Source organism: Ambystoma mexicanum, chromosome 10 (genome assembly GCF_040938575.1).
Source record: "Ambystoma mexicanum isolate Mex_15411 chromosome 10, UKY_AmexF1_1, whole genome shotgun sequence".
Classification (NCBI taxonomy): Eukaryota; Metazoa; Chordata; class Amphibia; order Caudata; family Ambystomatidae; genus Ambystoma; species Ambystoma mexicanum.
The window spans coordinates 1,542,432,150-1,542,447,761 of record NC_090932.1 but is presented as its reverse complement, the minus strand read 5'-3'; the positions used below and the strand labels follow the sequence as shown (position 1 = coordinate 1,542,447,761).

The following is a 15,612-nucleotide window of genomic DNA, read 5'->3' as shown; positions in this document are numbered from 1 at the left end:
CCTGAGTGAGTTGGAGGTAGAAGAGCAAAGAGCTCGAGAGGGGCGGTATTTGTGGAGGGATAGCTGAAGGTATTTTGGACCCAGGCCCCAGAAAGCCTTGTGGACAATGCAGAGGGTTTTGAATTTAATCCTTGCATCCACTGGGAGCCAGCGGAGAGATTTCAGAGCTGGAGAGATACAATCCCAGGGCTTGAGGCCATGGACAAGTCTCGCAGTCTTGTTCTGGATTAGTTGAAGAGGGCGGAGAGTAGAGGCAGGTAGATTTAGATAGAGGCTGTTACAGTAGTCCAAGCTAGAGAGAACCAGAGCTTGAAATACCATGAGCTTCTGGGGGAAGGAGAGGAAATGCAGAGTACCTCTGAGGAGGTGCAGTCGGAAATTTGACTTTAGAGACCTCAGAGATGTGGGCGGAGAAGGAAAGGGTGGAGTCAAAGATGACCCCGAGGTTCTCAGCCTCGCAGGTGGGGGTAGGAGGAGGGCCAAGGGAGGCCGGCCAGAGAGTGAGGGGAAAGGATGGTGAAGGTGTGCCGATGAGGAGGATCTCCGTCTTGCTGGCATTCAAAGATCATTGGCGGCACACCAATCTTGAATGGCAGTTAGGCAATCAGAGATGGGAGAAGAGGTGGTAGAGGGCAGCCTGAAAATGAGTTGTGTCAGAGTAGCACTAGAAATTTGAGCAGAAAATGGCAATGCAGTGGGCGAGATTTGCCAGGTATTGGCTGAAAAGCCAGGGCGAGAGGTTAGACCCCTGGGGAACACCACAGGTAGAGAGGAATATAAACCCAAGTTGGACCTGGGAGGGTTGATCTGAGAATGTAGAGGTCAGCCAGACCAGAGCCTGATCAGTGATACCCAGGTTTTCATGGAGACGGTTGTGCAGGATGGTATGGTTGACCGCGTCGAAGGCAGAAGAGAAATCGAGGAGAATGAGGCCAGAGGGAATGTTAGAGTCAAGGTTGGTGAGCAGATCTTCACGGATGTTTAGGAGAGCAGTTTCCGTGCTTCTGGCAGCTCTGAGGCCAGACTGGTGGTCATGGAGACAGCCAACAGAATTGGAATGAAGGTTAAGCTGAGAGATGGCCAACTTTTCCAGGACTCTGCCAAGAAAGGGAGTAATGGAAATTGGGCGATAGTTAGCTGGACAAGAAGGATCAGCTGTGGGTTCAGAGGGAAGGGGAAGGATCCAGAGGCAAAGGAGTGATCCAGAGGCAAAGGAGTGATGTCAATGTGGTCCTTGATGATTTTAGAGGAACAGGGATGAACCTGTTTTGAAGAGGCTTTCATAGATCGGACTTGTCTAGCAACCTCATCAGGGGTGAAAAGAGGAAAGGACGAGAAGGATGGTGGGAGGGTGGCTAAAAGAGGGTCAGCAAGCACAGATGGAGAGGGAAGAGTAGGAGTGTGGGTGGAGAGGGTGGACAGGATGTCCTGGGTTTTTTAAATGAAGTGATAGGCAAGGGCATTGCAAAGAGCTTGGGAAGCAACAGGAGGGGTAGAGACTGCAGCAGGGTTGGCTAGCTCCTTGCAGATTTTAAAGAGTCCGGCCGAGTTGTTAGATGCCGCAGAGACACGAGCTTGAATATGGACTCTCTTCTTGGTGAGGACAGAGAGTCGGTATTGCCTTAGTAGCAGGCAACAGGCCAGTTTGTCAGAGGATGAACAGGAAGAGATGAGAGGAGGGAGTGATCGCTCCAGGAGAGAGGAGTGATCAGAGGGATGGGGAGGTCAGAGGAGATCAAGACATCAAATGTGTGCCCTGCAGAGTGAGTCGGGCCAGAGGAGAGGCTGGACAGGGAGAGGGAGTCACAGAGGTCACGGAAGAGTACAGGAGGAGGAGCAAGGAGAGTCTAAATGTATATTTAGGTCACCGAGGAGGAGGAGTCGAGTGGTAGAGGCCAGGAGGGTGGAGGAGAGGTCTGCCTACTCAGAGAAATGAGGTGATTTGACCAGGAGGCCGGTAGATGGTAACCACAGTAAGAGAATGGGTAGGCGAGAGAGAAAGCCTACAGACAAGGCATTCAAAAGAGAAGTAGGTCCAAGTGGGAATGATAGGGCCGGAATCTACTCGGGAAAGATCAGGGCTACCCCCACCAGACCGTGGAGGATCTGGGTGTTGAGAGGATCTTGTAGCCATAAGGGAGGAGAGTATCAAAGCTTGTAACGGAGCTGGCCGTGAACCATGTCTCAGTAAGACCAAGGACATCAAGGTCTAGTTCTTGAATGAAGTAGCAGATGCCAGAGGAGTGTTTGACGGCAGAGCGAGAGTTGAGTGTGGCAATATGAAGGTTGCCAGCCTTAACGACCTTCCGGGGAGGGGTACAGATGAGAGGTACGCCCTGCATAGGAGAAAGAGCCCTAGGAGGGGCGGAGGAGGAGGAGAGAGAGGGCAAGGTAGCCAAAGGGGGAGAGGAGGGGACAGCAGGAGATGAGAGGAAATTGATGAGGCGAGGGAAGCGCCCACCAAAGAGGAGGAGATTGGCCTGAGGGCCTTGGACTATGACGGTGCCATTTAGGTAGACATTAATGATGACTTTAGAAGAGTCGAAGGAAGCCATGAGAACTTCCCATTTTGAGTGTTACTATTATATTGCCCTCTTCTGAAGGCTTACTCTGATATATTAATAATTGTTTATTCACAAAACCTTGTGTGTAATAGTTTATTTGAATATGTGTCACTGAATCTCCAACTCCCCTACAGCTCACATGGACCCCTCTTGAGATCAGCATGGCTGCTCGACACTACCAACTGTTTAGTACAAGCTTATACCAAAGGTTGGGTTCCTAGTGCCTGGAGGTCAGGGTTGTTGTAGAGCACCCAGAGGGTACCGCATGTAATCTTGCCTAACATTGGCCTGCCGGAAAGGCCTGCCCATCTGCAGGTTGCAGTCCCTGCACCACCACGTGAGGTCCGAGTGGAGAGGAGGTATGCTGACCAGCTCTGCTTAGAAGCTATTCTCCTGATTCCATGAGGCTGCGAAGTGCAGCTGTAGTCATCCAGAGCCTTGTGTGTGGCATGGCCAGGAGGCCCGCTGCCATGATGCCCAGTCGGTGCTGGTACCACCGGGCCGAGGTCACTGCTCTGGTAAGGAAATGCATCACAGCCCTTTTGAGGGCTGTGATCTTGTCCTCCGAGTGAAAAACCTTCTCAGAGCTTGTATCCCAGATGAGACCCAGGAAGGTGAGGCTCTGCGTGGGCTATAGCCGAGACTTCTTAAGGTTGATAGTGAACCCAAGGTCATGGAGTGTTCATAAGCACGGAGGAAGTGTGTGTAACCCCCTCCGGGGATCTCGCCCTGATGAGCCAGTCGTCCAGATATGGGTAGACATGGTGGCTCTCGGCCCGGAGGAGGGCTGCCACTGCATTCATGAGACTGGTAAATACCCTGGGGGCGGAGTTGAAGCCAAAGGGTAGCACCTTGTACTGGAAATGACAGGCCATGATCCTGAAGCTTAGGAAGGAACGATGAGGTTGCCAAATCGGGACGTGCAAGTAGGCCTCCTTCAGATCCAGGGAGCACACAGTCTCCCCTGTCTAGTGTCTCCGCAGGGCTGGCATAACCATCTTGAATTTCTGAAGAGGGAGAGGTTGAGGGTGGATAGGTCCAACACAACTCTCAGGCAAGCCTGGTTCTTTTATTGTATGGTACAAATCTTGGAATAGAAGCCTAAGCCTCTATGGGAGGCTGGCACTGCTTGGCTCTCGAGCGACCAGATCTCCGCCAACAGAGCTGCCGTCCCAATCTGTGGGAGGAGAGGGAGGTATTGCTAGGCGTTACCCTTTGGATACTACAGAGAGGATCCAGGGGTCAGAAACGCACCCGAGTGGCGAGCCTGCCACCCACTGCAGACACGTGGACCTGAAGGGACGCGTCATGCCTTTTTACCATCGGAGGCTGCTGCTGCTGAGGAGGGGGACTGGAAGAAGACCTTGCTCAAGCACCCCCCTCTTCCCCTCACCCCCTGCTTTTATTGCTTGCACCAGTGCAGACTGAGCGGTCAGGTTGTCTTGACCTACGTTCCTGGAATTTAAACACCCGCCCCTTGTCGGAGCGTTGATGCGACTGGGTGTACGCCCTGGGCGTGGCCTTAGTCATGTTAGATAAAGACTTCGCAGTCTGTGAGCTGTTCCTTTTATTTAATTCCTTGTCTGTGGTAGAGTGGAAGAGGTCACTACCCTCGAACGGAAGGTCCAATATGCGTTTCTGGACGTCAGGTTTAAACTTAGTAGCCCGAAGTCGGGCCGTCCTTCTCATGTCCGTGATGATACAGATGGCCAGGCACGAGGTATCGATGTGGGCCACTGTGGACTCCATAATGTCTTGCGCTACAAGCCTGGATTCTCCTAGACCCGCCTTGAAGCAGGTCTGGCTCTGCACCGTGAGTTCCGGAAGGAAGTCTGCAATTTCCTGCCACAACCTCTAGTTAGCGGCTGCAAGCATGGCATCCGCGTTGGCCTGGCACAGGTGCAGGGAGGCGTTTGAGTACAGTTTCTTCCCGTATGCCTCCAAAATCTTCTCCTTGCCCAAAAGCGCAGAGGACGAGGTGGCCAAGGACGACTGAGGTTTAGAATATTACGATGCCACTGCAATCACCGAATAAAGCGGCTGGGGGTGCATTGATAAGAAGAGTGCATCCACCTCCATCTGTCTATACTTGGCATTGAGGCGCTGATTGACAGGTTGGGCAGAGTGGGTTGAGCCACCGCTTCTTGGCCAGAGCCTCGACATCTTTCTGCATAGGGGTACCCGTTTTGGTAGGGGATTGTAGGGTGAGGACTTTTGCCAAGACCCCCTCCTCGGGCTACTCGACCTCATGTTGAGGAAGGACCAAATATTCTGCCAACCCTGCAAGCCTGTTGTGGCAGGCCTTCGCTGACTAGGACGTGTCAGGGTCGTCCTCCTAGTCTGTGTCCACCAGAGTGTCCGGCTGGTTCGAAGCGGGTGGAGGCGTGCTGGGCGTCGTGGGATGCGGTGTGAAGACCGGAGCCGGAGGCTGGTGTGGAACCGCCTGTACTGTGGGAGGCACGATGCCGGAATGGAAGGGGCAGCAGGGGCTGCGCTAGGGCCTGTGGCACCGGAGCCATAGGTGGAGTGACCGGAGGGAGCAAGTCCCCTACAGCACCCCATAGGATGGCCCCCATCTGGGGGGCAGTGGGGGTCGCATCACCGACAACCTTTCGAAGAACCTGTCTTTGGAGGCAGAAGAGGCAGGCAGGAGATATTGAGGGATTGGCTGGGGGCTGCTGTGGCAGCAGCTGCCTCTCTAGGTAGCAGGGGAAACCTGCCCTGCGGATGGATAAACTGTAGGCCATGTACCTCGTTGACACCAGTCTCCCCTTGAAACTCGTTCACCTGCCTGCTCTGTTCCTGGGAGTGGCATCGGACGAGTGGCCATTTTGTCGAGCTGCGTGCCAAAGTCGTGGTACCTGGCTCCCTGGGCCCGGCCTCCTCCAGGACTCTTGGTTGTGGAGCATGAGGCCTACCCTGCACCTCAGGTCTGGGCTGAAAAGGCGTGTTGCCCTCAGCATTTCTGCCAGTAGTGCTGCGTGCAGGCACCCCCTTGGCCATTGAGCCGGTACTAGAGCACAGGCCCCTCGGGTGTAGACACAGTTGAAGAACCTTGTGGTCCCTCAGCACGATACCATAGGATCCGAAGACCGGTAGCTGGTTTAGCGTTCGCCTAGGTGCGTGTCCTGGTAACAGAACCAGAGAGGTTCCTCCTGCTTGGGTGTTTCCTCGGGAAGGAGTTGCCCTTATGGGGTGCGATGGAAAACTGCCCTCGATCTCTGCTTGACAAACTTCTTCAAGTCCTCTGGGGGCAACCCTTCGAAGAGCTCCCTCCACCGATCTAGCCTGTTCTTCAGTGCACGCGCAGAGACAGAACGTCGCACGCGGTACAATCTTCCCAGCCATGGTCAGGACCAAGGCAGCAGAGGCAAAGAGCGTAGGTGTCACACATAGGAAAGAGCCCCTCGCAGGCTGGACATCTGCTGCAGCCCGCTGAAGTCGACATGCACCAGGGAGGAGCGTGTCGCCGGAGGACCAAGTACCTAGATGACAAAGAGAAAAACGACAGAAGAATCCAGGGAAGAGCGCATGGAATTACATAGCAAAGCCAAACCCAGGAGCGCTGGTGAAATCTGCCCAATCCTGTTGATGCGAAAAAAGGGACTGAGGAGTGGTGCGGGGGGCAGAGCCAGGGTAGCGCATGCTCCCAGGGCCGCACAAGCCTCTACATTTAAAGGGGAACAAGGTTTTTTCTGGTGAAAAAGGTTCCATCTACCCGTCCCTTGGAAGGGACACCCATGCAGTATGGAGGAAAGGGTGATGGGACATAAGAGTAAGAGGGATGTAGGTAGCGTGAGCATCCAAAGTGTGGCCCGCTGTGAGCGTGGAGCTAGAAGGTAAGAGGGAATCGCATAGGTTGCGGAAAGGTCCTGAGGAGTCAGGAGAGTCCAGATGGATGTTGCAGTCACCCAGCAGGTGGAGTTGAGAGGAGGAGATTAGAGAGGAGACCAGGTCAGCCCATTCCAAGAGGAAGAGAGTTGAGCGCCAGTGTAGCTGGTGGAAGGAGGCCATAAGGAGACAAGAGTTAGAGAGCCTGCAGACTAGGCACTCCGAGGAGTAGGCCTGAGTGGAGATGGACACAGGTATCCATTCTGGGAAAAAAACCAACGCCAATCCCCTTCCTCACCCCCTTGGGCCTGGGCACAGAGGATCTTATATCCTTCAGGGAGGCGTGGGTCAAAGCTTGTGACAGAGCTGTCCTTTAACCATGTCTCCGTAATGGCGAGCACATCAAGATCCATGCGTTCAAGGACATTGCAGATGTCAGATGAGTGTGACAGCAGAGCTAGAGTTAAGCATGGCAATATGGAGCAGGGGACAGAGGGGGCAAGAGAGCCGGAGGGATAGTGGAGGATGACGAGGAGCCAAGGCCGACAGTGAGGCAAGGCAAGGGTGCTCATGCAGAGGAGAAAGGCACAGCAGGCAAGGGAGCCTGTGCAGAAGAGGAGGAAGGCACAGCAGGCAAGGGAGCATGTGCGGAGGAGGAAGAAGAAGAAATACAAGCAGGCAAGGGAGCCTGTACAGGGGGAAATGTAATGTTTGAAAGCCGAGGTAGGAGCCTGTCAAAGGGAAGAAGGTTGGGTTGAGGACCCTGAACCATGATGGTTCCATTTCGATCGACAGTGATGACCCTGGAAATGCTGAACAGGTCAAGGAGGACCTCCCAGCGGGTGCCACCATTAATGGGAGAAGAGGCGATGGGTGAGAGAAAGGCGACCATGTACCGAGTCCATAGGTCGGGTGAGGTAACAACTAAGAAGATATGTGAGTCTCTGGCAGAAGCTGGGACCTAGGTGCCTGCAATAGGAATGCCTGGGTTGGAGCCCAGTACGTCCTGAAGTTTGTCGGCCAAATTTAGTGATAGGAAATAGAGAAGTATTTAGAGAAGATAGGAGAGATGGTGACATAGCTAGCTGCAATGGCAAGGACACTACTTATCAGGCTGTTGTACTGAGGCACATTGGGGGGGTTGTGGGGCACAAACAGGGGGTGGGGTACAGAGGGGGGCACTGAGGACAAGGTAGGACGTGCAGGACATTAATATAGGCTGCACTCAACAGCAAACACTGTTTGTAAAAAAGGAAGTAACAGTTGTGCACCCAGCAAGAAGCGATTTTAAGAATGGTAACAGCAAGCACACTGCCAACTTCGAATTTCAGCTAAAGCAGAACGATACAGTACAGCAAGTATGCTGCAAAGCACAGTTCAGAACCAGATCCACTCAGCACAGTAGGCCAAATGGGTAATAGGTGAAGGTCAAGCAGTAAGATGGAGGCACAGCTAAAAGTTATTTTCAAGCAAACAGGTACTTTCAGTGGGGCAAACAGGCACAGTTGAAAATGGTTTCTGCTTTTTTTGTCAACAGGCACAGTCTTGGAGGAATGGCACAGGAAGTGCAGGGCAGCAGTACAGAATTTGGTGACAGTGGGAATGAGTCAGTGAGTGAAACGCATCATGCCGAGTCATCGAAAAGCATGGGGCATCTTGAAGGTGGATTGAGAGGCATGGAAATTAATTCAGTGGCGCCGAGGCAACCACTAATTAGCAGTACTCCCGTGATGAAGCCAATAGGGATGACCGTGACGAGGGGCAATGTGTCAGTACGGAGCATTTTCATTGAAGATAAAGTTGGGCTCAGAGCAAGTCCAGGCACAAAGGAACAGACAGGGCCTTAAGAGTGGGCCTTTAGTGGATGGGCCGGTGTTAAGAAGAATTCTCATAAATGTGTCAATTCCTCCCACCTTAGAGCCCTCCAGCTCTTTTGCTAAACTTTGGGACTTTGAACTTTTTAATTTTTTGTTTTCTGTGTTTGTTTCTTTTGATTATGGAGTTTTAGATAACTCAATAGGCATCATCTTTTCATGTGTGTCACACAGCATCCTCAGTGCAGTGACACAAGGCAGCCTTTTTAGGCTGTCCCAAAGTTTAAATACCTTCTTTGGTATAAACTACTGTTTCCCAGAGAAAGTAAAGTTAAATTGACTTTACTAGTCTTTAAATTCATAGACCCAGCACACACTATCTTACAGTAGAGTGCTGGAGGGGTTACATAGTATGCCCTGTGTCTAGAAACTCATGTAGCAGTCAAATTCTACCCTTTCCTATCGAAATGGCTGGTGGCAGTGGTTTTACTAGGAACTACCATGATTTTTCCAGACCGTGAACAACGGTAGCATTAAGTCATGGGAGCCATGTTTTTCAAGATGGTGTCTGAGCCCCCTCTGTAAAAACAGGTCCCGGGCTTTTTTCGCCATTTTTTTGGAAAGGTCCTTGTAGAGTTGGTCTCTGCGTGCCAAGCCAGGTTTGGTCCCTTTGTTTCTATGCCTTTGGCAGGCTTCAGGACTGAAGACCGCCTCTGGCGCCCGAGTGTCTGGGGTGGGAAGGAAAAGAGGGAAGTGCCCAAAACTCCCTGTGCTTAGTCTACTAGGAGACCAAAATGCACTCTGGTGTGATTGGCTGGCTGACTGTCCGGCAAGGACAGCCACCCTGCTGGGTGAGTGGCAGGTAGGCTGGAATGAATGTGAGAAAACTTTAAGACGAGTCTCTTGGCTTGGAAGGCAGAGTCAACCACTGGAACGAAAGAACCGAAGACGAGCTGGAAGAGGACGGCTGCTGCAACTACTGGCCCCTTGGTTTGCCCGGTGGAGCCCTGCTGCAGGTCCGAATCGCCAAGTTCATCTCGACAGAAGCCCTTCAAGGACGACTTCTTCCTTTGAGTTGGTAGGACCAATCAACTCGTAAGCCACCTAGACACCATTCTCGGAGCTGGTTGTATTTTCCTCAGAGTGCTGCACGAAACCGAATAGCCAGGGAGAAGTACACCAGCTTGTGTGCTTTAAAACAGCTACCGGAATCAAAGAATTGCCCGTTTGCCAGCTTTGTGACCAGTCCCCGTGCAGTGCGGGAGTGCCCAGACATCCTCCTTGTCCACACAACTGAGACTCAGGAACAGCAAGATCTGCAGGAACAGCAGTCTTCAGCTGCATCTTTTTCTTCAATATAAAGGTACTGCGAAAACCAGACAGAACTTGCCTCTCACTGTGAAAGTTTGTGGAACTTTGGCAACTTGCAGGCCTAGTCAGCTTGTGACCAGACATATGAACCTTTCTTCCGTGAACTACTTCCGAAAACCGTGGCAAAGACTTTTCCGTTTAAATACCAGAACCGTTTTTTACCTATACAGGACACTAGTCCATTGTCTTTGGCCTACCTATTGCATTGAATCAACTCCTCTGGTAAACAAACTATTTGCACTGTTTTAGAGTAACTAATATTCGTTTTATTAACTTCATAGTAGTGTAAATGTTTCAGAACCGGTTAGTGTGAAGTATTGTAGTATATTTGTGTGATATTGATTGCCTCCTTTTAGTTAGTTTTCTAACTGACTGTAATGAATTAAGAAGTGTTTTACCAAAAAACCTTGAGTTTAAGTGTATGTGAATACTTGTGATTGTAGACCTCTGTGTAACATCATTACAAGCTCACATTCCCTGTTGAGATAAGCCTGGCTGCTCAGCTCGCTACCAAAAACTGTGTGGTACAGACTTATACCAAAGGTTGGTTTTGCTTACACCTGTAGTCCTAGGTGTGTGTGTAGTGGTACCGGAGGGTAGTGCATACAAACTTTGCCAAACAGCCGGCTGAAGCCAGACGGCTTCTGGATTGGCTCAGAAGAGAAGCCACAAACTAATCACTGTTGGGAGTCCCCAGCACATCAATGAACACACCAGTGGTGGATCTTTGGGCGGCCACACGAGATGAGTGACACGAAACGCACCACACCGGTACACTTTCAGCAAAGTGCAGCTCAGTTCAAAGTAAGCCGGCAAGATTGCACGCAATTTGTAGCACCCAAGCACCCACAATTACATAAAGGCCTACCTGTGCCTCTACAATGTAGTGCTGGGCCCAGGGTGCACTCAGGAGGGTTGGGGGGCAGACTTGTGGTAGTGAGAGGGCTCCCTCTGATGTTGTGGAAGTAGCAGGAGTCAATGGAATGCAATTCCTAGTGGAATGCAAGAAATTGGATGGTCTTTTTTAGGTTCAAGAACAATTTGTTTATGTAGCAAACGAGCGGAGGCAGATCATGAGCAATGGAATACCCCAGGGAGCAGCATTGTCACCTATCCTATATAATTTTCTCATGGTCCCTTTCTTTGATGATCTAGAAAAAAAGAATATATATTTTTCGAACTACGCTGACGATTCTCAATGTCTTATTACACTTTCAATGAATTATGATCAGGATGTCAAAGGCAGCCGAGATGATCTCATACGTAACTGGATGGATGTAAACGGCATGGCCCTGACTCATGGGGAAAACAGAGCTGATGCTGGTCAGCTCTAAATCAAGACTCAGCAAATTGACAGATTACCAAACATTTTGTATTGCTAATCATGACATCCTGGTGAAGGAAAAAATTAAAATCCTCCGAGTCACTTTCGACCAATCCCAGAATACGTCAGCCCATGTTAATAATTGGTAGCATCATCCGCGTATTACATTAGGCTATTAGCACACATAAGACCATTTCTGTCACAAGCCAGGTGCGAAACCATTGCCAGGGCCATTGTATCTGCAAAACTGATTACTCTTCATTGGCATGAATAAAGCTGAAAAAACTCCAAGTAGTTCACAATAGTGAGATGAGAGCCATTATGGGCCTACGCAAATATGCACATGTATCGGATGTAAGAAGGAAGCTGCACTGGCTACCAATTGAAGAAAGGGTTGAGTTTAGACTTCTCTCCATTACGTTTAAGGCTTTAGCCAGTGATGCACCACCTTACATTGTTGATACACTAAAAATTAAGCAGGCGTCGTGCTCACTTTGCTCCATATAGGGATAGGAATCCACAGGTACCAAAGACCTCCCTGGAACTAGTAAGAAAGGGTGCGTTTTGGTCAAGTGCCCCCATTAAATGGAACGCACTTCCACCCTCTATAAGAAATTGTGGGACGATCAAGGAATTTAAAAACAAACTTAAGACGCATCTCTAGATAATCTAGGTCTCGCCCCCTCTTCTCTCTTGGAAGAGTTCTGCTCACGATCTGCGCCCATATGCCCCCAGGCCACTTGGTAGCGCATAATTATTATGGGCCCTCAAGCCTTCGGGAGGATCCTTGCCCACAAGCCTGTAGCATTCTGAAATAGCTAGAATAATCCATCTGAATAAGGTCAGCTTTGTTACAGCCTGACCCAGTCTATGACCCATATAACCTATGAATAGTCAGTCATCCATACTAGGTTTTGACAACCTTGAAACGTAGAAGCTCCAAGCCCTTCGTGGATCGAGCCTGTGCAACCTCTCCTTGCCAGGATAATGTGGAGGATAGAAAGTGGGTAACAATGTTTTGTCCTAAGTGAAATGACCTTGGGTAGAAATGAAGGCTTGACCTTCAGGATGTCCTTGTGAAATACTGCAAACTGTGGTTTAGAGGATAGTGCCTGCAACTCATCCACGCTACAGGCTGAAGTTGGTGCTAACAACAAGATGGTCTTGAACGTTAACCTTAAGCGACATGACTGGAGTGGTTGAAATGGTGCACACAAGAAATTACAGTACAGTTTGCTCTTACGGTTGACACTGGCCACGCACAGATCCACTTCAGGGGTTCCCGAAAGGGTAAAGCTCACTTGAATGAATTCATGAGCTAGTTCCCACTCATGGGAGACTGCTCTGCCTGCTCAGAGCGTCTGCCACCTCCAATATGAAACTATCAAGGACATTTAGTGTGCCATACTTCAAACCAAAGGGCGCATCATTCTCAGACAGCTCATTGTCCTCAATTTCAAGCCTGGTGTTTCGATGTCTTTGACGAAAACGTTTGACTTCGATGGCATTGATGGGGCCGCTGACTGACAACCTCTACTTGTCTTTTGACTTATGACTCAAAGGATCCCTCGATTTCTCATTGTGTCGAGGCTTTGACGGCACTCAATGGGGATCTGGCTTTCGTCCAGCGCTCCAGGGCACACAGGATTTGGCTTTAGCCCTTTCCTTACCAGCTTCAGAAGGCGCAGTAGGAGCATGGCCTGCCTGCTTCAAGGGTTTCTGGCTATCAAATATCTTTAGCATTTCTTGCCAGAATGCTTCCCATTCGGCAGGAGTGGAGGCCTTTGTGGGATAGAATATGGCGCTCTCAGGAGAAGAGTCGGACGAGGACGAAGTAGGCAATTTATGATGCCTCAACTTCCAATGACAAGAAGTGGTGGTAGTCACTCCTCGAACTGGACCTTTTTGCCTTCTTTCTTCGAGGCGAGTCGCCTCTAGCTTTGTCAGGAGGTTTCTTCGACGGGTAGTCCATGGGGATTTCTTTGGGAATCTACCTACCGCCAACTTCCCCCTTCTGCTCCTTCAGAGCTTTTCCGGTCATCGATTGACACTTTGAACAGGCCGAGGTCTTGTGCTCCACACAGACACAACAAGCATACTCAATGCGGATCGGTCAGCAACATCTTGGCATCGCAGTCTTGGTCTTCAGGGTAGTGTGTCGAAGATTAAGACATTTTCTGATATTTCAAGGATTTCTGAAGTGCGTCTTAGTTCTCGAAGCGTAAGCTTACTCGGAAAAACGGAACTAAAGCCAATGGGGGAATATATGCCTGTGATGACATCCAGAGGCCCTCGAGGGACAGAGTCGACGCACAGCGCTCTCTGCCGAAATGTTTTTTCCAAAGCTCGATATTGGAGAAGACAATCGTGGGAAGACAATCCATTTGAAAGAAAAGATACATTTTAAAAAAATGCCCAACGATGGCCCACGAAGCCTGTGAATGACATGATCCATCAGCCCTAATCCCGGGGTACTGACGATTTCCTTACCCATCTCAGCAGAGTCGGACTAGCATAGTTAGATTAAATATAAAATCCATATCCTTACAGTTCCAAATAAAAGGCCACATAATCCCCAATATTGTTTTTCAGAAAAAAGGGCCTCAACTCCCCTCTACTGGTTCCGGTACCAATTACAGATTACCAGAAAATGACAGGTCCTCCCTTAATGCAAGCCTGCACATACAATGTTTCACCGGGTCTGCCTCCCCCTGTTTGGTGTGGGATCTCAAGGGTAGTGTTCAGACTGATTTTCTATACTCTGACCTGGAGGACAGATGATTAGAAGGCAAACCTATATTGTGACAGGGACAACTCTGGGGAGGTGTAGCCAAACCAGTTCAGGCAGCAGTGACAGGCGGTCTAGGCTAAGTTCTTCAGAGGTGGCGAGCGTGTAAAGGGTTCACAATGAGTACACACAATGGTAATCACAAATTACACTTAGACAGGATGTATAAAAGACAATCATTTATTGACCGGACACACTATAGAAAAATGACTACTGGCAGGTAGAGTTATCACACCATATTAGAACATTATATATACATTCACTTTTTAGAGGGCATAATATACATCACAAACTCCTGCAAAGGTACGGTTATATTATGCACTTTGAGAATGACCCCTCCCCCCTCCAACTGAAGTCCAGCCCCAAGTTGTCTGGGGCCTTTTGTTCAATAGTTCTTGTATAGTTCCACAGATTCTGTAAGGCAAGATAAAATGCAGGTAGGGTCTCTGAGGTCCAGTGAAGGTTTCCAATTGCCACAGCTCAAGTTAAACTAGCTAACAGTAGTAGCCCCAACTTTCAGAAGTCTTGCGCGAGCAAGCAGTGGCAAAGCCAATATTGTTAGACGATTATAAGGCAGCACACCGGGGGAAGGTAAGAATCACTAACTTAGCCGCCATACTCCGATTCTTCCCAAGACTTGGCAGGTCGATGGAAGGTGCGAACTCGCAGGTTCTAGCAGCTCTCCGGTTTGTGTCCTTGGCTGGTGCAAGGACAATCAAGTGAAGAACTTGCCAGAAAACGATGCAGCACTCCCCAGGACTTGCCTTGACGCAGGTAAGCAGGTTCAAATGGTGGTCACCGCAGCACAGCGACACAAAGGGACTCAACTGCCAGTGTTTGGGCTCAGGGACACTTCTGACGGCTCTTCTTTGCAGGGCACTGTGCAGGTGTCTGGAAAGGATGTACCTCCACTCCCAGGGTCGCAGCTCCTTCACAGGACTGTTTCAGCAAGACAGGGCTCCTCCACGGCAGTAGCAGAAGTTGGTAGCCAGGCCTCCTCCTGACTGTTTCTTTGCAGGTCTCACAGCTGGATAGAAGTCTTGGCTCCTTTAGGTTTCTCCAGGATCTCCAAAGAGTAGGTGCAGGGGTCCCCTAATCCTATAAGGCAGGTAAGAGCAGCTGCCCTCCCTAACCAATGGCAGAAGTAGCCCACAGACGCCCTTCCAGGGGTTCAATCAGGACCACTGGCAGAAACACTCATGCATACGACTCAGACATACTGACACCAGTTTGTGTATTAAGAACAGACAGTCTCAACCCACATCCTGCCATCAAACACACACAGCCCTCCAGTAGCCTGCCAAAAGCCTCTGCTTTCCCGGGCACTGGAAGTCCTTTTAAGGATTTTCCTGGCCTAGCACAATTTGGGGTTCCCGGCGGAAGATTCGTCAACCGCTTCATGACCCCATTTCGGGTGATTTCCAGCTTATCCTAGTTGGTACTCCGCCATAGTTTGCTGCCATACAAAAGCAAACTCCCAACCTTTCTCTGAAACCTCTATGGCTTTGCCCAACATGTTTCCACCAAATCTATAGTAAAACCTTAAACCGTTCGACTTGCTCTTGGCTTTCGAATTAACCAACTCCAGCTGCTTCCCCCACTACCCACTATTTTCAGAAGTCAACCCTAAGTAGCAGAATGAATCCACAAATTCTATATTCTCCCCGTTAGACCACGAATAGTTCACTTTTTTTCCTACTGTTGCTGAATATTAAAATTTGTGTTTTATCCCAGTTTAGATTTACCTTATTGGTTTTAAAATATCTGGCTGCATAGTCTAAACTTGCCTGCAATCCAGCCAGTGTCGGGTCAATCGTGACTATATCACCAGCATATAACAGGTTTGCAAATGGCATTCCCCCAGAAGCGGCAGATTTATTTTAATACTTGCTGCTACAGGGTCAACATCTGCTTAAAAAA

The 15,612-nt window shown here is 49.9% G+C and overlaps 1 protein-coding gene across 2 annotated transcripts in view; it reads right to left on the bottom strand.

Annotated features, from left to right (window-relative positions):
- The window catches only part of RNF10 (ring finger protein 10), a 776,216-nt gene that overhangs the window by 464,589 nt on the left and 296,015 nt on the right, over nucleotides 1–15,612 (bottom strand). The window lies entirely within an intron of this gene.